This window comes from Oratosquilla oratoria, chromosome 27, assembly GCF_046742065.1.
Source record: "Oratosquilla oratoria isolate Oo_2021 chromosome 27, ASM4674206v1, whole genome shotgun sequence".
Classification (NCBI taxonomy): domain Eukaryota; kingdom Metazoa; phylum Arthropoda; class Malacostraca; order Stomatopoda; family Squillidae; genus Oratosquilla; species Oratosquilla oratoria.
This window is the reverse complement of record NC_134803.1, coordinates 20,934,337-20,945,174: the sequence shown is the minus strand read 5'-3', so window position 1 is coordinate 20,945,174 and position 10,838 is coordinate 20,934,337.

Here is a 10,838-nt window from a genome sequence, read left to right as displayed (position 1 = left end):
CCCAAGTGCCCTCGGAGAATCATGGGGTATCGCTGTGATGAATTTGTATCAAACCAGAGACTGTACTGTGAGACTCAGTCTAAGCCAATTACCAGCATGACTCGTGCACATCAAACTCCGAATATATAGGCATGTGACACATTTCCCTGATATCGATTCTGTTGAAACTGCTCTCAATGTTTTATCCACAAGAGACAGCCTCGATGGAAGCTGGGGCAAATTGATCGAACCTGTCGAGAGTCGTTTGGAGTAGGATGGGTGGCTATATGGGAGCTTGCTCTCGGAGAGACCTGGAGACTAGAGACGGCATGGGAGTGAAGGAACGCGTTTTCTGACGTATTCTTTCGACTGATGTTGATTTTATACAAAACATTATTAATTTATAGACATTATTCCAAAGTTTCCCCTTAGTAAGCTGTTTTCTGTAACAGCTATGAAGTACCTTAAAGAAAACTTTAGTAATAATTACCCAAATGATACGTCCAGTTTTGGTGATACTTGTTAGTACTTCAGCTGTGAATATGGCATTAGGTGAATGGATGTTTGGGGTACAGACGTTTGGGCCCATGGAACACTGGGATGTTTGGGGCACGAAATATAATTTTGTTTTGTCGTATTTGACTTATCCATTAATATACCAAGAGCTTCTCCCCGCTTATGAGGGAGGTAGCCAAGTCAAAGGCTTGTAGGCTACCTACTCCCACCCATTCCACATTCCTCCACCACCCATTCCACACTCCTCCACCACCCATTCCACACTCGTCCACCACCCATTCCACACTCCACCACCCATTCCACAATCCTCCACCACCTATTCCACACTCCACCACCCATTCCACACTCCTCCACCACCCATTCCACACTTCTCCACCACCACCCATTCCACACTCCACCACCCCTTCCTCCCTTTCATCTTAGCGCCTCATATATGACGGGTCATCCCTGTACCCTGCCCACTGTCCTGGGTCAGAAGCAATGTAGCAAGTCACAGTACATCCACAGCAAGGCCGCTTCACCTAATCGGCGACCCATTCACCCTCTCCGTTCCCTTATGCAAAGAGAAAACGGGGAGAAATGCCCTGGGGCTTCGTCAAAATATCATTCACAAATAAGCACCCCCTAGCCCACCAATCCCCGCCCTTACCCTCCCTACATAACAGTATCATCTATACACAGCAACTCTCCACCCATCCCTATATCCTGCTTTCTCCCTTCCTTACTCAATAAACATTCCCCTATTTCGTTCGTATTTTGTAATATACATTTTTATGTCCTAATGCTCATATTTTGTAATTTATTTAAATTTCTTTACTTCTTATCACATGTTAACATTTCTTACTATGCTTATATTTTGTAGTTTGTTTTCATATTGTTTCATATTTTAATGTCGTATTTGGTAATATGTTGGATTTTAGTGTCGGAAGTAAGGAGAGGACGACGGAAAAATGGGTGACTATACTAGTAAGTGAAGAGATAGGTAAACATGTGGTGGAATGGAAAGAGGTGTCTTCAAGGTTAATATGGATCAAGGTGAAACTGAGATGGGGAGATATGGGTCTGAGTAAGTGCATATGTGCCTGGTAGTTAGAAGAGTGTAGAGGAAAGGGATTTTTTTAATATACTTAAATAAATGTATAGGGAGTTTTAGAAATGCCGATGTAGTGGTATTGGGAGATCTCAATGCAAAAGTAGGGGATGAACCAGTAGACGAAGTGGTTTGGAAGTCTGGAGTGCCAGGTAGAAATTGTAGTGGAGAGTTGATGGCGAATAAGTGTTTAGAAAGAGATTTGATGATAGTGTTTAGGAAAAAGGTTAAGCATAAGTACAGATGGGAGAGGGTGGTGGATGGAAGGGTGGTTGTTAGGGCTTTAATGGACTATGTAGTGGTATCCAGAGGAGTAGGAAGAGTTTTGGATTACCACGATCTTAGGGGAAAGAGTGAGAAAATAGAAGATAATTTTTTGGTAGAAGGTAAGTTCAGAGCAGCGGATAGATGGAGAAAGAAGAAAAGGAGAGAAGGTACAGAGGTACTTAGAGTACACTGTTTAAATGAGAAGGAAAGGGAGCAGGAGTACAAGGAGAAGCTGAGAGAAAGGTGGAAGGTGGTGAAGGTGATGACATATGTAAGAAAGCTTTAACAAAAGGTGACGTGTTTTTTTGTTTGGGGGGGTGGGGTTATAGATTTGGAAAAGGATTATGATAAGGTAGACAGGAAGGCACTGTAGGAGGTAATGCAGATGTATGGGATTGGGGGAAAGCTGTTTAGGGCAGTCAAGAGTTTTTACGAGAGCAGTATAGCCTTTGTTAGAATCGGAAATGGAGAGAGCAAGTGGTTGGAGGTAAAGTTGGGTCCATGTCAGGAATGTTATGTCGCCATGGCTGTTCAATGTGTACATGGATGGGGTGATGCGGGAGGTAAAGGCGAAGGTAATGGGCAAGGTACTGGAGATGGTTAGAGAAAAATGGAGAAAAGTGGGAGGTGAGCCATTTGTTGTTTACTAACGACACCACGCTTATGGCAGGGTCAAAGGGAGATTAAGGGAGTTAGTGATGGAGTTTGGGATGGTATGTAATAGCAGAAAGTTTAATGTAAATATGGTTAAAAGCAAGGTGGTGAGATGTACAAAGGTAGAGGATGGTAGTGAGTTGTAAGTCTTAAAGGAGAGAGGCCGGAGGAACTGGATAGCTTTAGGTATTTGGGGTTGCATGTGGCAGGAAAGGGAGGAGTGGAGGTAGAGATAAATTATAGATTGAGAAAAGTAAGTAAATGCCTTGGGGGATTAAACAATGCCATGAGAAAAAGGTATCTGGGAATGGATACAAAGAGGAGACTGTATGAAGGGGTGATTGTGCCGACACCTTTGTATGGGAATTTATGAGGGGCAGAGAGGAAAAGTTTAAATGTGTTTGAGATGAAATGTCTGAAAAACACGGTATGGGTTACTAGGTTGGATAGAGTGAGAAACGAGGAGGTGAGGAGGAGAGCAGGAGTGGAAAAGGAGATGGCAGGTAGGGCTGATAAAAGAGTATTAGGATGGTTTGGACACATGGAAAGAATGAGCGAAGAAAGATTAGTAAAAGAGGTGTGGAAAGCAGAGGTAGAGGGAGTAATTTCGAGGGGACCACTGAGGATGGGAAAGGAGCGTTGAGCAAGAGGGTAATGTCTGTTGAGCAAGAAAGGGAGAAGGCAGAAAATTGGGGTGAGTGGAAAGTGGATCTGTATAGATGATACTGTTTTGTAAGGAAGGGAAGAGCAGGGGAAGGGGGTAAAGGGGTGCTTGTGTGTGAATGATATTTTGACAATCCGAAGAGATTTCTCCATCTTCTCTTTTTCTGCATGAGGGGAAAGAGTGAGGGGGTCGCCGATTAAGTGAAACGGTCTTGCTGTGGATGCATTGTGTCTTGATACATTGCTTCTGACCCAGAGCAGTAGGCAATGGGCGGGTACAGAAATTACCCATCATCCATGAGGAGCTAAGATGAGAGGAAGGAAAGGGTGGTGGAGGGGACTTGAATGGGTGGGAGTAGGTACATGCCTTTGACTTGGTTACCTCCCTTATACAGAATAAGGGGAAAACTCTTGACATATAGATAGGTAGATAGATCTACTAATATCATGTAGTTCACTTTCATATTTTAGTGTTATATTTGGTTATATATATATATATATATATGAGAGAGAGAAATTCGCTAGTAACAGAGACATCAATCCGATAATTTTCATGACAGTCGCATGCAGGATTCGAACCCACTGCTATCGGCCACCCGTAAGATCACCTTCACAGAGGCTTAGCCCACTACACCAACAAACACTTAAAAGCCTTGAAACCTGGAATCGAACTGATTCCCGAGGATAGGAACGATCACTAATCTGCGACCCCAATTTCTGTTTTACACAAGGCCCAAGTGCACCAGTTGGCAAGAGGTAAGGATCGGAACAAATCCCATTCACGCTTTTCCCCATTGTAACCAACTGGTGCACTTGGGCCTTATGTAAAACAGGAATTGGGGTCGCAGATTAGTTATCCTTCCTATCCTTGGGAACCAGTTTGATTCCAGGTTTCAAGGCTTTTAAGTGTCTGTTGGTGTAGTGGACTAAGGCTCTGTGAAGGTGATCCTACGGGTGGCCAATAGCAGTGGGTTCGAATCCTGCATGCGACTGTCATGGAAATTATCATATATATATATATATATACATATATATATATATATACATACATATATATATATATATATATATATACACATATATATACATGTGTGTGTGTGTGTGTGTGTGTGTGTGTGTGTGAGTGTGTGTGTGTGTGTGTGTGTGTGTGGGTGTGTGTGTGTTGTGTGTGTGTGTGCGTGTGTGTGTGTTTACCCCTAGTTGTATTTACCTAGTTGTATTTTACGGGGAGGGGAGCTATGCTCGTAGTGTCCCGTCTTCATATCTCATTTTATCTAAACTGTTTTTGAATTCATGTATTGTTTTTGTACACACTACTTTCTCATCTAACTTGTTCCAAATGTCTATCACTCTGTGAGGAAAGCTGTTCTTTTACAGATCTCTTCTTGATTTTCTTTCCGTGTCCTCTTGTATTTCTATCATCCTATTTTATTATATCCTCCCTATCAACAATTTATATGCCTTTCATGATTCTGTAAATAGTTATCAAATCTCCTCTCTCTCTTCTTTGCTCTAATGTCTGTAGCTCAAGTTTTGCTAGTCTCTCTTCATATGATAGTTTTGAGAGTGTTGGTGCCAATTTTGTAATTGCTCTTTGTATTCTTTCAAGTTTTTATATATATTTTTTTGTACTTGGTGACCACATCGTTGCTGCATACTCCAATCTTGATCTTATCAAAGTGATTAGTATTTTCTTCACCATTTCTTCATCCAGGTATGTAAATGCCACTTTGATTGTTCTTATTAAATTATAAGTTTCTCCAAAAATCTTATCTATATGTTTCTCAGGGGACATATTACTCATAACAATGACTCCCAGGTCCTTCTCATTTTCAATTTTTTTATTCCTTCTTCTCCCAATTTATATGATCTTACTATTCTTTTTTTGCTTTTTCCAAATTCCATTATACTACACTTTTTAGTATTGAACTCCATCTCCCTTTTCCTACTCCATTCCCATACTTTATTGAGATCACTCTGTAGTGACTCACAATCTTCTTCAGTATTCACTTTTTTAACAGTTTTGCATCATCTTCAAAGAAGCTCATATAACTTTCAATTTCTTCATCCATATCATTAATATATATAGCAAACATTATTGGGGTGGTTTAAAGAGTGTAATGAGAAATAGACATTTGGGAATGGATGCGAAGAGGAGACTGTATGAAGGAGTGATTGTGCCAACAGCACTGTATGGGGCAGAAACGTGGAACATAAGAGAAGAAGAGAGAAGGAGTTTGAATGTGTTTGAGATGAGGTGTCTGAGAAGTATGGCGGGGGTTACTAGGCTAGATAGAGTGAGAAATGAGGAGGTGAGGAGGAGAACAGGGGTGAAAAAGGATTTGGGAGAGAGGGTTGATGAAAGAATATTAGGATGGTTTGGACACATGGAAAGAATGAGTGAAGAAAGACTAGTAAAAGAGGTATGGAAGGCAGATGTGGAGGGAGTGAACATGAGGGGACGTCCTAGGATGAGGTGGATGGATGGGGTGAAGGGGGCTTTGGGGAAGAGGGGAATGTCTGTTGAGGAAGGAAGGGAGAGGACGGAAGACAGAGGTGAGTGGAGAATGGTTGTATATGGATGATGTTGTGACTGCATGAGGAGGAATGGGCGGGGGGGGGGGGGGGTAGTATGTGTGAGTAAATTTTGACGCAGCCCGAAGGGATTTCTCCCCGTCCTCTCCTTATATGCAAAGGGGGACGGAGAGGGGGGGTCGCCGATTAAATGAAGCGGCCTTGCTGTGGATGTACTGTGTCTTGCGACACTGCTTCTGACCCAGGGCGGTGGGCGGGGTGCAGGGATGACCCGTCATCCAGGAGGTGCTCAGATGAGAGGAAGGGTGGGAGGGGTGTGGAGTGTATTTGGGGATGAAATGGGTGGGAGTGTTTTTATGCCTTTCCCTTTTTGGCTACCTCCCTTGGAAGGGGGAAAAAGCCTTGGTATATGTATGTATGTATGTATGTTTTTGTTTTGTTTACAAATCTGTAAAATAATTTTGATTGATCTTTACATTTTTCTATGACATCTTTTTCATATTTTCTCTTTTCCTCTCTGTACACTTGTACATATTCATTTCTATAACAAGTATATATTTTCCATTTTTCAGGTCTTTTGTCTTTTTTCTATTTTGTCCAAGCTTTATCTCTATTGTCTTTTAACTCCCTGCAACTTTTGTTGTACCAGCACTTTACATATTCTTTTTCTTGCTTTTGTCTTGGGACATATTTTTCCACTCCTTTTTTTATAAATTTTTGTCAAATATTCCATTTCTCTTCCACTTTTGTTTCCTCTTTGTATACTCTTTCCCAGTTTTCTTTTTTCAAAGAATTCTCTTGTTTTATATAAAAAAAATCATATATCAATCTTCCTTTTCTATATTGTTCATTTCTTTTCATGTATTTTTCCTCATTTAGTTCCAGTTCAATCAATATGTGGTCACTTTTACTTATTGGTGTCTTATATTCAATCTTTTCCACTATTTCAGGTTCTGATGTCTAGTCTCGATGGTTCTTCTTCATTTCTATACCTAGTGTTCTCTTGAATCCATTGTGTCATTGTATGGTCAATAATCATCTCGAGTAGAACATTTCTCCATGAGCCGTCTCCACCCTTTACTGTCATCTCTTCCCAGCAGACTTCTTTGCAATTAAAGTCGCCCATCATAACTATTCTTCCTCTATCTTCCATTATCTTATTTAATGTTATCCTTGTGTCTTCTAACATACTTTTATGTTCTCTCTCTTCCCACGAGGCTGTTTTTTGGAGGCACATAATTTATCACAAACTTTCTGCTCTTCTTATCTCTGTCTTCCACTTCGATCATAATCATCTCTACTGTATTCTTTCCATATATGACACTCCTTACGTTTATATCCTTCTTAGTCAGGAACATAACACACACCCTTGTTTTGTCTCTCTGTTTCTAATCCAATAATTATATGCATCATGTCCTACACTGTTGGGTGGTAGTGGACCTTTTAATTTTGCCTCTACAATTCACATTATGTCCGGTTCTTTTTCCTTCAGATAATCATTCAGTTCATTCAATCCAGTTATTAATCCATCTATATTTGTGTAAGACACTCTTAATTTTCTGCTACTTCCATTGTACTTTCTGTATCCTTTTTGTTTTTCTCTGTTATGACCCATTTCCTCACTTTCATATACACTACTCTCCAGTAAAATTCCTCTTTTTCTGATTCTGTTCTCATCTCGTTTTTTTTTTTTTTTTTTTTTTTTTTTTTTTTTTTTTTTTTTTAGGTTCTTGTCTTTTTGTCTTCTCATCCTCTCTTTCCTCTTTATTCATTTCTTTTTATCCATACCTTCTTATATTGTTCACTGTCTGCTAGTTTCCCTGTTTTTTGCTAAGACATTCTCTGCTGTCATTTGTGACCTGATTCTAATATTAATTGGTCTGGTCTTATCTGTACTATATTTACCAAGCCTATACCTTTCTTCAATTTGTTTCCCGATTTCAGTTTCATCTTCCTGAACTAATTCTAATAAACTGTTTACTTTTTCTTTTTCCTCATTGATTCTTGTGGTCCTATTTAGATTATACTTCTCTTCCATTCCTAATATAATTATACATTTCTTTTTATCTGCTAAGTCTCTTACTATATTCTCCTTCTGTCTCATCACTTTAATAACTGTGTCTTCAGTTTTTTTTTTCTTTGATCTGCTGTTTTACTATATCATTAAATGCAATTTTGTTGTTCTCTTAGATTTTTTCAACCCTGTGCTTCTTTTGAAATGGACTCTTTATTCTCTTTATTATTTCTCTTTAATTCCTCATTCTCATCTTGTACTTCTTCTAACTGTCTTTTTAATACTTCTATTTCTTTAGTTAGGTTTCGGTTCACCTTCTCTAATTCTTCCAATTTTTCAACTCTCTGCGTGATCTGCGTGAGTTCACCGAACCTGTCCTCCCAATGTTTGACCATTTTCTCATTTTTTTCTTCTAGGCTTGCTAATCGGGGAGGGTTGGCTTCCCCCACCCCCCTCATTAAATCCTTGGAAATTGTTATCTCCACCTTCCATTGTGCTGCTCTTATCTATATTTCTAAACTTTACATTTTTGTTAATCCCTTCTTCGTCACTAAATTCATCCGGCCCGCGTTTGTTTACATGGCGTCTGCCTGCCTGGACCAAGTCTTCTCCTTCCTCATTTCCTTCCATTTCCCTCAGTAATCCCTCCCCTTCTCCTTTTTCCTCACCTTTCCACTACACCACGAGCTTTCCCCTTCCCTATAAATACAAAAAGGTACTTCCTTGACGTTGAGATCCACGAAAATTTCCCTTCTTCTTGGGAGCTCCAATCTTCGCCGTGAATCGGTCTACGTGTGTGTCTGTGTATTTACCTAGTTGTATTTACCTAGTTGTATTTTACGGGGAGGGGAGCTATGGTCGTGGTGTCCCGTCTTCATATCTCATTTTATCTAAACTACTTTTCAATTCATGTATTGTTTTTGCACACACTACTTTCTCATCTAACTTGTTCCAAATGTCTATCACTCTGTGAGGAAAGCTGTTCCTTTACAGATCTCTTCTATAGCTGTCTTTCTTGATTTTCTTTCCGTGTCCTCTTGTATTTTTATCATCCCATTTTATTATATCCTCCCTATCAATAATTTCTATGTCTTTCATGATTCTGTGAAAAGTTATCAAATCTCCTCTCTCTCTTCTTTGCTCTAATGTCTGTAGCTCAAGTTTTGCTAGTCTCTCTTCATATGATAGTTTTGAGAGTGTTGGTGCCAATTTTGTAATTGCTCTTTGTATTCTTTCAAGTTTTGTTATACATTTTTTTGTACTTGGTGACCACATCGTTGCTGCATACTCCAATCTTGGTCTTATCAGAATGATTAGAATTTTCTTCACCATTTCTTCGTCCAGGTATGTAAATGCAACTTTGATTGTTCTTATTAAATTATAAGTTTCACCAAAAATCTTATTTATTTGTTTCTCAAGTGACATATTCATAACAATGACTCCCAGGTCTTTCTCATTCTCAACTTTTTTTTATTTCCTTCTTCTCCCAATTTATATGATCTTGTTATTCTGTTTTTGTTTTTTCCAAATTCCATTATACTACATAGTACTGAACTCCATCTCCCACTTCCTACTCCATTCCCAGACTTTATTTAGATCCCTCTGTAGTGATTCACAATCTTCTTCCGTGTTCACTTTTTTCAGTAGTTTTGCATCATCTGCAAAGAAGCTCATATAACTTTCAATTTATTCGTCCATATCATTAATATATATAGCAAACATTATTGGGGACAGAACTGTTCCTTGTGGAACACCACTTATTACTTCATCCCAATTTGAGTGTTTGTCTCTTATCACTACTCTCATTTTTCTTTCTTGCAAAAAGTCTTCCATCCATTTAAGCAGTTTGCCCTGTATTCCTCCTTCAGTTTCTAATTTCTTAAGCAACTTTTTATGTGGTACTTTGTCAAAAGCTTTTTTTAGGTCTAGAAATGCACAATCAGCCCATCCATCTCTTTCTTGTATTATATCTATTAGCCTTGAATAGAAACATATTAAATTGGTGACGCATGATCGTCCTTGTCTGAATCCAAATTGTCTTGGATTTAGCACAATGTTTTTGTTTTGTTTTGTTTTTCTAAATATTTTACCCATCTACTTTTGACCATTCCTTCACAAATTTTTGCTATTGTACTTGTTAGAGAGACTGGTCTATAGTTGGTAGGGTCTTCTTTATTTCCTCCTTTATATATAGCTACTATATTTGCTCTTCTCCAATCTTCTGGAACTTTTCCTTCTTTCAAGGAACTGTTTACTATGCTATGCATTTTGTCTGCCAGTTCATTCCTACATTCTTTCAGAATCCTGTTTGCTATTTCATCTGGTCCATGCGATTTTCTGACATCAAGATTACTAAAGTGTTTCATTGTTTCATTCTTTGTTACTTCTATTTCTTTCATAGGGGGGACTTTCTCTTTCCATTCGATCTCTTCAGGTTGTATGTTCTCCCTTGTAAACACTGATTTAAAATGCTTGTTCATAATTTCCGCCATTTCTATTTCCTCTGTGTATTCAACTCCTCCTTGTCATAATTTCTCCAAATCTTGTTTGTTTTTCAGTTTGTTGTTTACAAATCTGTAAAATAGTTTTGGTTGATCTTTACATTTTTCTATGACATCTTTTTCATATTTTCTCTTTTCCTCTCTGCACGCCTGTACATATTCATTTCTATAACAAGTATATATTTTCCATTTTTCAGGCCTTCTGTCTTTCTTCATTTGGTCCAAGCTTTGTCTCTTTTGTCTTTTAACTCCCTACAACTGTTGTTGTACCAGCACTTTACATATTCTTTTTCTTGTTTATGTCTTGGGACATACTTTTCCACTCCTTTTTTTTATAATTTTTTGTCAAAATATTCCATTTTTCTTCCACTGTTGTTTCCTCTTAAATTTGTTTTTTCATACATCATTCTTCCTTTTCTATATTGTTCATTTCTTTTCATGAATTTTTCCTTATTTAGTTCCAGTTCAATCAATATGTGGTCACCTTTACTTATTGGTGTCTTATATTCAATCTTTTCCACTATTCCAGGTTCAGATGTGATTATTAAGTCTAGTCTCGATGGTTCTTCCTCATTTCTATACCTAGTGTTCTCCTGTATCCACTGTGTCATTGTATGGT